At 32.9% G+C, this 10668-nt stretch overlaps 2 long non-coding RNA genes across 4 annotated transcripts; both read left to right on the top strand.

Annotated features, from left to right (window-relative positions):
• The first annotated feature begins 894 nt into the window (after positions 1 to 894).
• On the top strand, positions 895 to 3351 carry LOC116139694. 3 transcript variants are annotated; one of them, XR_004129499.1, is made up of 5 exons: positions 895 to 1086; positions 1659 to 1817; positions 1898 to 2461; positions 2906 to 3166; positions 3305 to 3346. It is a non-coding gene; the product is annotated as an uncharacterized LOC116139694 (long non-coding RNA). The 3 variants fall into 3 exon arrangements; XR_004129500.1 differs by having other exon boundaries at positions 895 to 1082; positions 1898 to 3166; positions 3305 to 3351; XR_004129498.1 differs by having other exon boundaries at positions 1898 to 3166; positions 3305 to 3350.
• Positions 3352 to 3491: 140 nt separating this feature from the next.
• LOC116139695 lies at positions 3492 to 9023 on the top strand. The gene is made up of 5 exons (XR_004129501.1): positions 3492 to 3570; positions 4805 to 5210; positions 7950 to 8053; positions 8402 to 8498; positions 8721 to 9023. It is a non-coding gene; the product is annotated as an uncharacterized LOC116139695 (long non-coding RNA).
• The last annotated feature ends 1645 nt before the right edge of the window (positions 9024 to 10668 follow it).

Raw genomic sequence — 10668 nt, forward strand, 5'->3', positions numbered from 1 at the left:
ATCTTTAATCTAGACGGTTAAGTTAGAATGTTAACGTCTGGATTTGGATTTTGAGCGATTGTAATCCATCTCTTTGTAAACCTTTGTGTATTTTATTTTTGTTAGAGTTGTGATTGAGCTCTAAATTTGTGTAGAATATTTTTGGTGGATTTGTGGTTATTATAAACTCTTTTGATTATATTAGATTTAAATGGATCATTAGATTCCCGTAGTTTTTTTTATCTCTTCATATTGAAGAGGTTTTTCCACGTAAAAAATTTCTTGTGTTTCCTTGTAAATTGAATGTTATTTTCTTATATTTTTACTAGTTGATTGACAAATAGTGATGGAGCAACAGGCACCCTTAGGCAAAAATCCTGAGTTCGCCACTGTGACCAATTACGCTTTCGAATTCTGACGCTTAGAATAAGTAATTGTGAATCAATGCCCCAATTTGAAGATCTTTTGCCAAGGAAGCTTAAACACACCAAAACTGAATAGGGTACAAATAAGAGACAAGATCTATGAAGAATATTTGTAGAACATTAACCTTAATTCTAAAATCCATAAGATGTTTACAAATATGGTATTCACTCACTCCAAATCTTTTTATTTTCTACTGCATTGTTGCTATTAATATGATTTTATATATATATATATATATATATATTAAAATAATATATAATATATATATATATATATATATATATATATACGACCACCATCAATAATATTTTTATTGTCATTTATTTATAATTTATAATACTGTTCCATATTTGGGTAAAATAGAATAAAATGGTTTTTATACAACATAATAAAATTATATGGAGTAAACAGTTTGAACACCGTTGAATTGATGTTAATTAAAAATTATTTATGATAATAAATATATTATAATTAAATATACGTGTTAAATTAATAAAACAACCCTGTATTTCGTCACGGTAAAAGCCGCCACCTGTTTCATCTTGTTCACTCCCCATGCTACAGTCACCGGCGGTATTTGTATCTCTAGCGGAAGCTAGCTCAAGCTGCACTGGTGTTTCTAGCTAACGACGCACCGTCACCGGCGGCGCTGATTCTAGCACTCTCCGTCACAAGCGGTAGGTAAGCAAAATCATTGTGCTCCACTTTTAAACTATATTTTAGGAGTGAATGCTTTGTATAACCGTGATTTGATATTTGCGTTTTAGAACTGAAGCTTCGTGTGGTTGTGACTTTGATAATTATATTTTAACTAAAGATTCTGTTTGATGTTTGATATTTTTGTATGTAAGTCCTGTAGATGTTTTTGATTGATCAAGTTAAGTGATGTGCCAGAGTTGTTTGATAAAATGTTTGAAAGACGTGCTTTTTTTTTTTTTTTTTTTTTTTTCAACATTATGTTACATGGAAGATTTCTTAATTAAATTCATATAATTAAGACATGAATTGAAATCATTTAATAAAATAAAATTATTTCTTTGTACTCCAACACAGAATCGATCACCAATTTCATTTTATTTATAACAAAAGTAGGCAGATCTATTTGTATAGAATACGGCTTTTGTTTAATTTTTCAATTCTAGTGTAAGATATGGGCGCCTACTTTATTTTATTTTCCTTGACAAAGTTTGATTTATTTCTTACTATTTCATTGGTGTAAAAACTTGCATTCTTGTTTTTGGCTATATCAAAAGCACTGTGTTGCCTGCATATTCGGGATGATGATATACAGCAAATAGACAAGATCCAAATGGAAGTGGGAGCCAAAGAGACAGCTAAGATTGTTTAGGGGTTCCAGTAAGAAGGTTATCCCGACAAAGGTCTAACCACTCAAATGTGCTCCAAGTCAGGAGGTAGTATTTTCTAGAATTTATTTATTTATTTTGCCTTGTATTGTCATCAGATTTCCTCTTTTTCCTTTTGCTTGTTTTAGGATGGCTTCAACGAGCTTCATGATTTGGAGAGTTCATTTGCTTCATTTCCTATCAAATCATTGCAAGCATTTAAGTAAGGATTATTTCCGTCTCATCTTCATTGCTAACAGCTTCATCAATATAATTAAGTGTCTTCCAGGGTGGCGGAATGTATTTTCCTGAAATTTTCAGTTTGAAATTGTTTGTAAAATTGAGTTGGATGGAATAAAAATGCTGACTTAAGAAACTTTTTTTCCCCAATTCATTCTTGTTATTTTCTAATCATTACTGTTCTTATGCATTTGTGTAATATAAATGCCAATTAGAAAAAAAGATAGAATTTTCTTCCCTGTAATTATTTTTTCCCTTATTGATGAAGAGGTTGTTTTGATATTGGTGAGGATGATGAGGGTTCAAGGTCAGTTTCTTTTAAGACCAAGAAACTGGAAGGAGTGAGAGAGGGGATTTAGGGCAAATAGCTCTTTCCCATGTCATCCCATTTCTGAGCATAGAAAGTTTTTGAGTGGTTCACTAATACTCGATAATGGTTTTTCTCCTATGAAAGTTACACATGACGGAGACAGGTAATTTTGATCCTGATTGTAGTTGTACTTTCTCTTTATTTATTTGCTACCAAGAGGTTTTAAAGAATTTATGATTAGGTTAATTTTTCCTTCTTAGTTCACTTAAAGAAAAATAAGATATTATACTGTCCATGTATAGCTTTTTCTCAATTTATCTGAAAATTAAACTTTGAAAACCTCTGCAAGCTTTTTCCAAAGTTGATCAGAATTCTTAGATATGTTATTTAGCTTCTTTAGATAATTGTTCTGGAAAATTAGAGTAAAACCTCCTATAAAAATATTGGCTACTTGCTCTTGAATAATGCAATTAGTAGATTCAATGATTTATAAGGATTAGTCTTTCAGTGTTCTTCCATGTGTCACATCTATATTTGTGAATGTTCTCTGTAAATTTGCTCATGTGAGTTGTGCAACTCACTTTCTTTTTATGGATGCATAATATAGTTGTACAGAGACACATTAAGCTCTCTGACCTATGCCGCCTTCAATTTTTAATCCTGTGGAAAGCATGATGTAAACTTGGGACAGAATTATTATTGGGTTGCTTTGAACCTATGTTGCATGAAATGCCAGTTTAAAAATTCCAGGACAGAAATATTAATGTTAGAACAAGATATGGTTTTTGGCGGTGACACATGATACACCACATCAAAAGTCTTCTTTATATCAAAAGGCTGCCTGCTGTTGTGATGTCTACACAAAGATGTATGCTGATTTTATTTTATTTTATTTTTTTTAAACTATATATATATTTTTTCTTTCCATGTACATGAGTGAAAAGCTTTGACTATGTCTACTAAATAAGTTTGGTCTCCTGAAATTATTTTGAGGGGATTCTTACAGCCGAAAAATAATCTGAGAGGAACTACGGTGGCCCATTGCATTATCGCAACAGGACAGATGCAAGTAACTTTCAGATATTTCTGTTGTGATTTATTTGCTTTATAATTTCTCACTATCTAAATTAGAGGCATTATTACTTGCTTTATATTTTATGATGAATCTTGTATTACTGTGTTGCATCTGTTTATGCAGCAGAGGATACATCAGGAGCAGTGGTTCAACACAAGGGATGTTTTAAAGTTACTTAAGCAGATCTGAGCCGCAAGGTATATTTGCATTAGTGGGAGTTGATTTTGAAGTGATCCATTAGTGTCCTGTTCCATAGCTAGTACATGTTATTTTATGGTCAATAATCTGATGAGGATGATAACAGAAGTAAAATAAATAAATAAATGGTTAATTTTATCCTATTACCTATCAAATTGCAAGGCAGTCCATCAAAATGAGAGATGATGATTAATTTTACTGATCAGAAATTCTGGGGTTGGCAAGAGTATTCTGCTCTTGAGTTTTCCTTCGGAGCTTGAGTAGTTGGCAATTTTTTTTTTTTTTTTTTCCAAGAGCGTTTGGTTGAATTTCACTTTTGGCAATAATATATTTATTTTATGATATTAACTATTAAGATCATAGTGTAATATATATTAGCTAATTATAAATGTTTATTGATGAAATCTCATTTTATCTTTATTAATGTTAATGGAGTTAAATCCTTTGAATGCTTAATGGAGCTAAGACCTACATGCCTAGATACTGAGATTTTAGCTGGCTTTGGTTGTCCTTATTCTATAATATTAATTGTCTCTCTTTTGTCTCATTCTCCAATTAATAACTGACTCCCATGAACCAATTTCTTAGACATAAATCACTGGGATTTTAAAGGTTAATCTCATAACGACCCTAGCTATTTAGTATTCAGAAAATTCATTAGATATGAGAAAATTAAGATATTACTATTCACATAAAATTATGGCAAGAATTTAACTATATAGAGATCAGGTGCAACAGAAAATAGGAATGTTGGCAAATGCTGAACACAGAATTTAACTTGTAAGTTGGTTGCTTTCTTTGTTTAGTAATGTATGTAAATTCCTTGAGTATTATTGATTGTATGTTTAAGGTGAAAGACAATAGTCTATAATGAAGAATACAGAGGAGGAAGAATGAACTCTATTTAGATTTCTACAAAATAAATTAAGTGTTAAATTGTTAATAACTTGGGCCGGGTCAACTGGACAGTCTAAACTATGTATGCAATTTAAATTCTCAGTGTTGATTTATCAAAATGTTATTATACACTCCTTGAACTAAGCATTTATTTTGTATATTAGCTATTATAATATCTTATGGATTTACTTATTGCAGTTTTAAAGTTATTTTGTTATTGGCCTCTGTTTTCATAACATGGCTTACCATACTGCAGAAAAATGTATTTCAATGTTATTTAAGTTAAATTGTTTGGATACTGAGCAGATATTTGCTTTTTGTTAAAAAAAATTCCAGTTGGTGTTGTGTGTTTGCCGGACAGTTAGCTTCTCTTCCAATCAGAAGTGGAGCAAGATTTGGATGTGGAAGGGAATGATACTTTCTGCCTGGGGAAGCCTTAATTAGGAGATTTAGACCAATACTGGTAAATGCCAGAAAGACTATGCTTTGATCTTGAATGGTGAAATTCTGGAGTTATTTTGCAGATTTGGACTTCAAAAGTTATGTGTGGTTGAAGATTTTAGCTGGATTCCTACAGTTGCAAAAGGTTTCTGCACAGCTTTATGAAATTTTTCGAGTGCTGTTGGTGTTGAAGCCTTTTTCAATGGCTATGATTTGCAAGCCTGTAGGCCTTGTTTGTAGTTTTTTGCTAATATTTCATGTTGCTGATGTGGAGACTAGAAGGAAGGAAGTGATTTCAGAGGTAATATTTTTTCTTTGAAAGTCTTCTTTCTGCAGCTAATTTTCACTCTCTATGTTAAAATTTAACTGTTTTCACTTCTAACAGTGGCATAAATTCATTATCCATTGAGCAATTATTAATGTTTTCTAAAATTCCAGTCGGCTGTGTTTATATATGTAAATATAATTTTGTCTTTAAAAATGTGAGGTTTACATGATTTTTAGAAAGAACACTCTTGTCTGCAGAGTAATAGTCACAAAATATAAGTACCATTATCAAGAGCGGAGCTATATGTGGGCTTGGGATGGCTCTTTAATAAAGTGGTAAGTAGGGCCACCTCAAAATAAGTTTGAATATGTTAGTATCAACTTTTTACATTAAAATGGCACAATATTCTAGAATTGTTGTCATATTTTAATGTCCATCCATTGTCCTTTTATTTAGTTTGTAAAGTATTAAAGCTTCACGTTTTGTTCCTCTTTTGTTTCCCAGTTTTAGTATTTTATAACATAATATTTGAACCTGTTATTTTTCTCTAAATATGTTTGCTTTGCATCTTGATTGGTCCTTCATCTTTCTTTCCTTCCTCATATTTTATATATAAAAAGTTGCAACTTGGTTGATGCTTATCAGCTTAAATAGTCATGAGATTTTATAAACAGATATCGATTTATCTCACTTAAAAATTTCTCCTCTAACTTGATAATTAGCCCTTGCAATGTCTTAGCATTTTACATATTCATTGATAGTTATGTTGAAATAATTAATTATATAAAAATAAATAAATAGTTACAGGCCCTTTGCAATTCTAAATTTTCTTAAATTTCCATTCTAATGTATAAATTAATCAAAATAATATGTTCATATTTTGTAAAAAAAAAAAAATATTTGCAATTATGATATAAATGGTTAATTTTCCTAGACCCCTGTAACTTAAGAAACTGACTTGACCCCCCATCAACTTCCGAAACTACCATGAACACCCCAAGATAGCCCAGCCCAGCACCAGTGGAAGTAATAGATCAAATGATGTAAAGCTACCATCTCCCAAGAGAATTTGCATGAACCAAACCCATTCTACTTCACTTTAGAATTTGCACATACAGTTAGCATTTCCTATTCTTAAAGCCTTGGAGAAGATTTTAGAAGGACCAACTCAATTCTTTTATTATTTTCTTTTCTAATTTTTTTACTTTACTACAATAATCGACTGGTAATTAAATTTATGTTATATTATCACTAAGTCTATCATTTTATTAGACCTGGCAAAACGGGTCCTGACCCGTGGGTTGGACCGTACCCGAGTAAAAAATATAGGATACGGGTCCAATTTATTAAACCCATTTTTTTTAGACCCGTACCCGTACCCGGCCCAAAAACACAAGGTTTATACGGGTGAACTCGCGGGCACCCGTATTTGCAATAATGAATTTTTTTGAATCCCTAATTTTTTCACACAACAGTACAGCAGTCACGCACTCACGCCTCTCACTCTCTCAATCTCATCTCATCTCTGATCTCTCACATCTCTGATCTCTCACTCTCATCTCATCTCTGATCTTCAATGCTTTGTGTTTGTGTTTTTGGTTTATTTCTTCTCTCTTTTTAACTCTAACTATAGCAACCACAACCACAACCACAAGCTTGCTTTTTTCTCTTCCATGGAGATTTTGTGTTTTGTGACACTTCAATCATTTTAAACCCCATCAGTTTTTCTCTGCTTCACCTTTCCATTGTTTTGTACCATTTAACTTTTCTTTATACTGGTAAAGTATATGTATTTCTTTTCTCTCTCTCTCTTTCAGACTTTCACTCACACTTGAACACATAATCACTTGGGCTATAGTTTCTTCTTTTAGTTACTGAAAACTGAAAAGCCTTATCCTTTTCTTTATAATATGTTGTGCTATTTTTGGTTAGTCTTTGCACGAACAAGATCTTTCACTTCCCTTGTTTCGTTGTTTGTTTCATTATTGAATTCAAGTGTATGTGCTGTCAAAGTTTGAAGCTTTTTTGTTCGTATCTGTCTGCGTTCTTGTGCTGCTGCTTTTTTCTAAGGGTTTTTCTTTTTTGGTGCATTTGATATCTCAAGGACTGAGTTTCTTGACTGTTTGAGCTTTCAAAGAAGGAAACTTTTGGCTTTTCTTTTGTGGGTTATGTACTCTCTCAAGTGTTAGTAAAGTTCTTCAATGGATACTCTTGAGAGGGGTGAAACTTGTTTGAGGATTAAAAATTTAATTAAGCTTGGTGTTTGGGTAAAAGTGTTTAAAGAAAAAGTTTAAATTTGTTGCTTGAATTGAAGTGTGTTGGGTTTGTATGCAATTTAATGGAGTCTGGGAGCCATGTTTCTAGGGGGAAAGGATCTATCGCAAATGATACAATTTCACCTTCGGATTCTTCTGAAAGAAGTAAAAACATATTGATGGGCTGGGAATTGAAAAGTTTTGGTAATAACATGTTAGTCTCAGGTCAACAACAAGCTATTGAGAACCAAGGTTTTAGTGAATTTGGTATTCAAGAATTGGTAGTATAGGGTGAAATTAAAAACTAAAATCTGGAGAGAGAAAATACGGGCTCACCCGCGGGCCCACCCATACCCGTATAGGGTAGGGCACGGGTCCAACATTTTGGATCCGTATATCTCGACTCGTATAAGTACCCGTACCTGTTTGACCCGGACCGTACCCGGCCCACCCATCCGTTTTGCCAGGTCTACATTTTATCCTTTCTTAAAGTGCTATAAATGTGTTGAAATTTCAGGGGTATGAAGTTAATTTGGAGTTGTGAAGGTGCTACATATCAGGTGAAACTATGAACCACTCTAGGGGAGGAGCAAAGATAAAAATAGTTGGGAGCCTGATCGAGTAAAGATAGAATTTTAAATCTCAATCCAATTTTTTTTTTTTTTTTTAAATAATGTACTTGAGTCTTGCTAATGCATATAAAAAAGACAAAATAATATTTAAGACATTTCACATCCCAAATGATGTGTAATCTTATATGGTATTGTCATATTATTCACATAATCACATTTTCATTTACATCTCATCTCCACATAGGATTAATATATAATATATAAATGTAAGTTTGTAATGACTTCTCTTCTTTTTTTATTTATTTAAATTTAAGTTGTGTCCTTAATATTTATTCATCGATCACCAAAAATATCTCTTCTTCTAACATATATTTATTCATCGATCAACTCGAAACAGGAAAGAGACAATGTCTGTCAAGGCTCTTCTCAAACATCCAAATGCAGTGTTCATCAGAATTACTGACACTCAATTTGATCATAAGTGCTCGCATGAGGTATGAGCTGAATGATGCACATATAAGGATTCATTTCTTTCACCACTAGAGTTAAATTTTTGCAATACATTTATATATATGGCTTCAATATCATTTTATAATTGTGATGATATAATTTTAAAACCATTGTTGAAATTGCTGGAGTACGCGTATTCTGTTGTGAGAAGCTCAAACTGCAACAGATTAAGAAGTTTAATGAATCTTAATCATCTTCCGTTTCAGGTACAAAACTAATTAACTACTACATGGGACCTCAGTGAATTAGTTTAATAAATATTACTGGGAGTTGATAATGGAAAATAATGTTTTCCTAGAGGGGATATGTTCGATCAGATTGTGGATTTTAAGGTCATTATTGAAACTAACCAGGCATACAAGTACTTTGGACTTTGCACTTTCGCCTTCTGGATGGCTTGACCAAAGAGATGAATTCCATGGGCTCTAAGAAGAAATACTTTGTATTTACTTTGTGTATTAATAATGAAATGTACAATGAATTTATAGCAAAAACAAAAAACTAATCTAGGAAGTAAATTGTTACATTCTTATTATAACTGATCTAATTCTTAATAGCTTTGATCTTAACCTAATATAGAAGATAGTCTTTAATGAAAATAATTCTATTTCCTATATTACAATGAGAATAATCCTATTTTCTATTTTACATTTCAACACTCTCCCTCAAGCTGGAGCATATAAGTCATATGCGTCAAACTTGTTATAAATAAAGTCAACACGAAAATCCTTGAGAGACTTAGTGAGGATGTTTGCTAACTGGTCGTTGGAACTGACATAACTAGTTGCAATACACCTTGATAGAACTTTCTCTCGAACAAAGTGACAATCAATTTCTATGTGTTTAATTCTCTTATGAAACACTGGATTTGAAACAATATGAAGGGCAACTTCATTTGTGATACTTCGACAAATCTTAACTCTTGAATTAGTTGTTTTAACCAAACCAGCTCACAAGTGGTTAAGGCCATTGCACGATACTCTGCTTCAGCACTTGACCTTGTAACAACCGCTTGTTTCTTACTTTTCCATGAAACTAGGTTTCCTGCAACAAGAATACAAAATCCTGAGCTAGAACGTCTATCAGATGGAGAACCTACCCAATCAGCATCTGAATATCCGACAATATGCAAATGGCCCTTATTTTCATACAGTAAGCCTCTACCTGGTGCTCCCTTGATATACCTTAAAATTCAGACTATTGCATCCAAATGACTATCACACGGAGTTTGAAGGAACTGACTCACAACATTGACAGAAAATGAAATATTCGGTCATGTGATAGTAAGATAGTTAAGTTTTCCAACAGGTCTTCGATGCCTTCCAAGATCAGTAAGAGGCTCCCCCTATCCAGGTAAAAGTTTTAAATTAGGATCCATAGGAGAGTCTATTGGTCTGCAATCTGACATCCCTGTTTCCTCTAGAATATCCAGTACATACTTCCTCTGAGAAATAACAATACTAGATTTAGACTGAGCGACTTCTATGCCAAGAAAGTATCTGAGTAGCCCTAAGTCTTTCGTCTGAAAGTGTTTGAACAAGTGTTGCTTCAACTGTCCAATGCCATCTTGATCACTTCCTGTAATAACAATATCATCGACATAGACAACCAGATAGATACACTGCCCTGATGATGTATGTCTATAGAAAGCAGAGTGATCAAACTCACATCGAATCATACCAAACTCTTAAATAATTGTGCTAAATCATCCAAACCAAGCATGAGGAGATTGTTTTAGACCATATAGAGAACGATAAAGTTTACATACCAAACCAGACTCCCCTTGAGCAACAAAACTAGGAGGTTGCTCCATATAAATATCTTCCTGAAGTTCACCATGAAGAAAAGCATTCTTAATATCCAATTGATGTATAGGCCAATTTCGAATGGCAGTCATAGTAAAGAACAATCGAATGGAAGACATCTTAACAATAGGAGAAAAAGTGTCAAAATAATCTGTCCCATAGATCTGAGTGTATCCTTTGGCCACCAAACGGGCTTTCAACTGATCAACCTTACCATCTGGACCAACCTTTACAGTGTAAATCCATCGAAAACCAATAGTTGAATGGCCCGGAGGTAAGGAAACTAACTCCCAAGTATAATTATGATGCAAAACAGACATTTCTTCAACCATTGCCTGATGCCACTTGG

This window comes from Pistacia vera, unplaced genomic scaffold, assembly GCF_008641045.1.
Source record: "Pistacia vera cultivar Batoury unplaced genomic scaffold, PisVer_v2 Contig357, whole genome shotgun sequence".
NCBI lineage: Eukaryota > Viridiplantae > Streptophyta > Magnoliopsida > Sapindales > Anacardiaceae > Pistacia > Pistacia vera.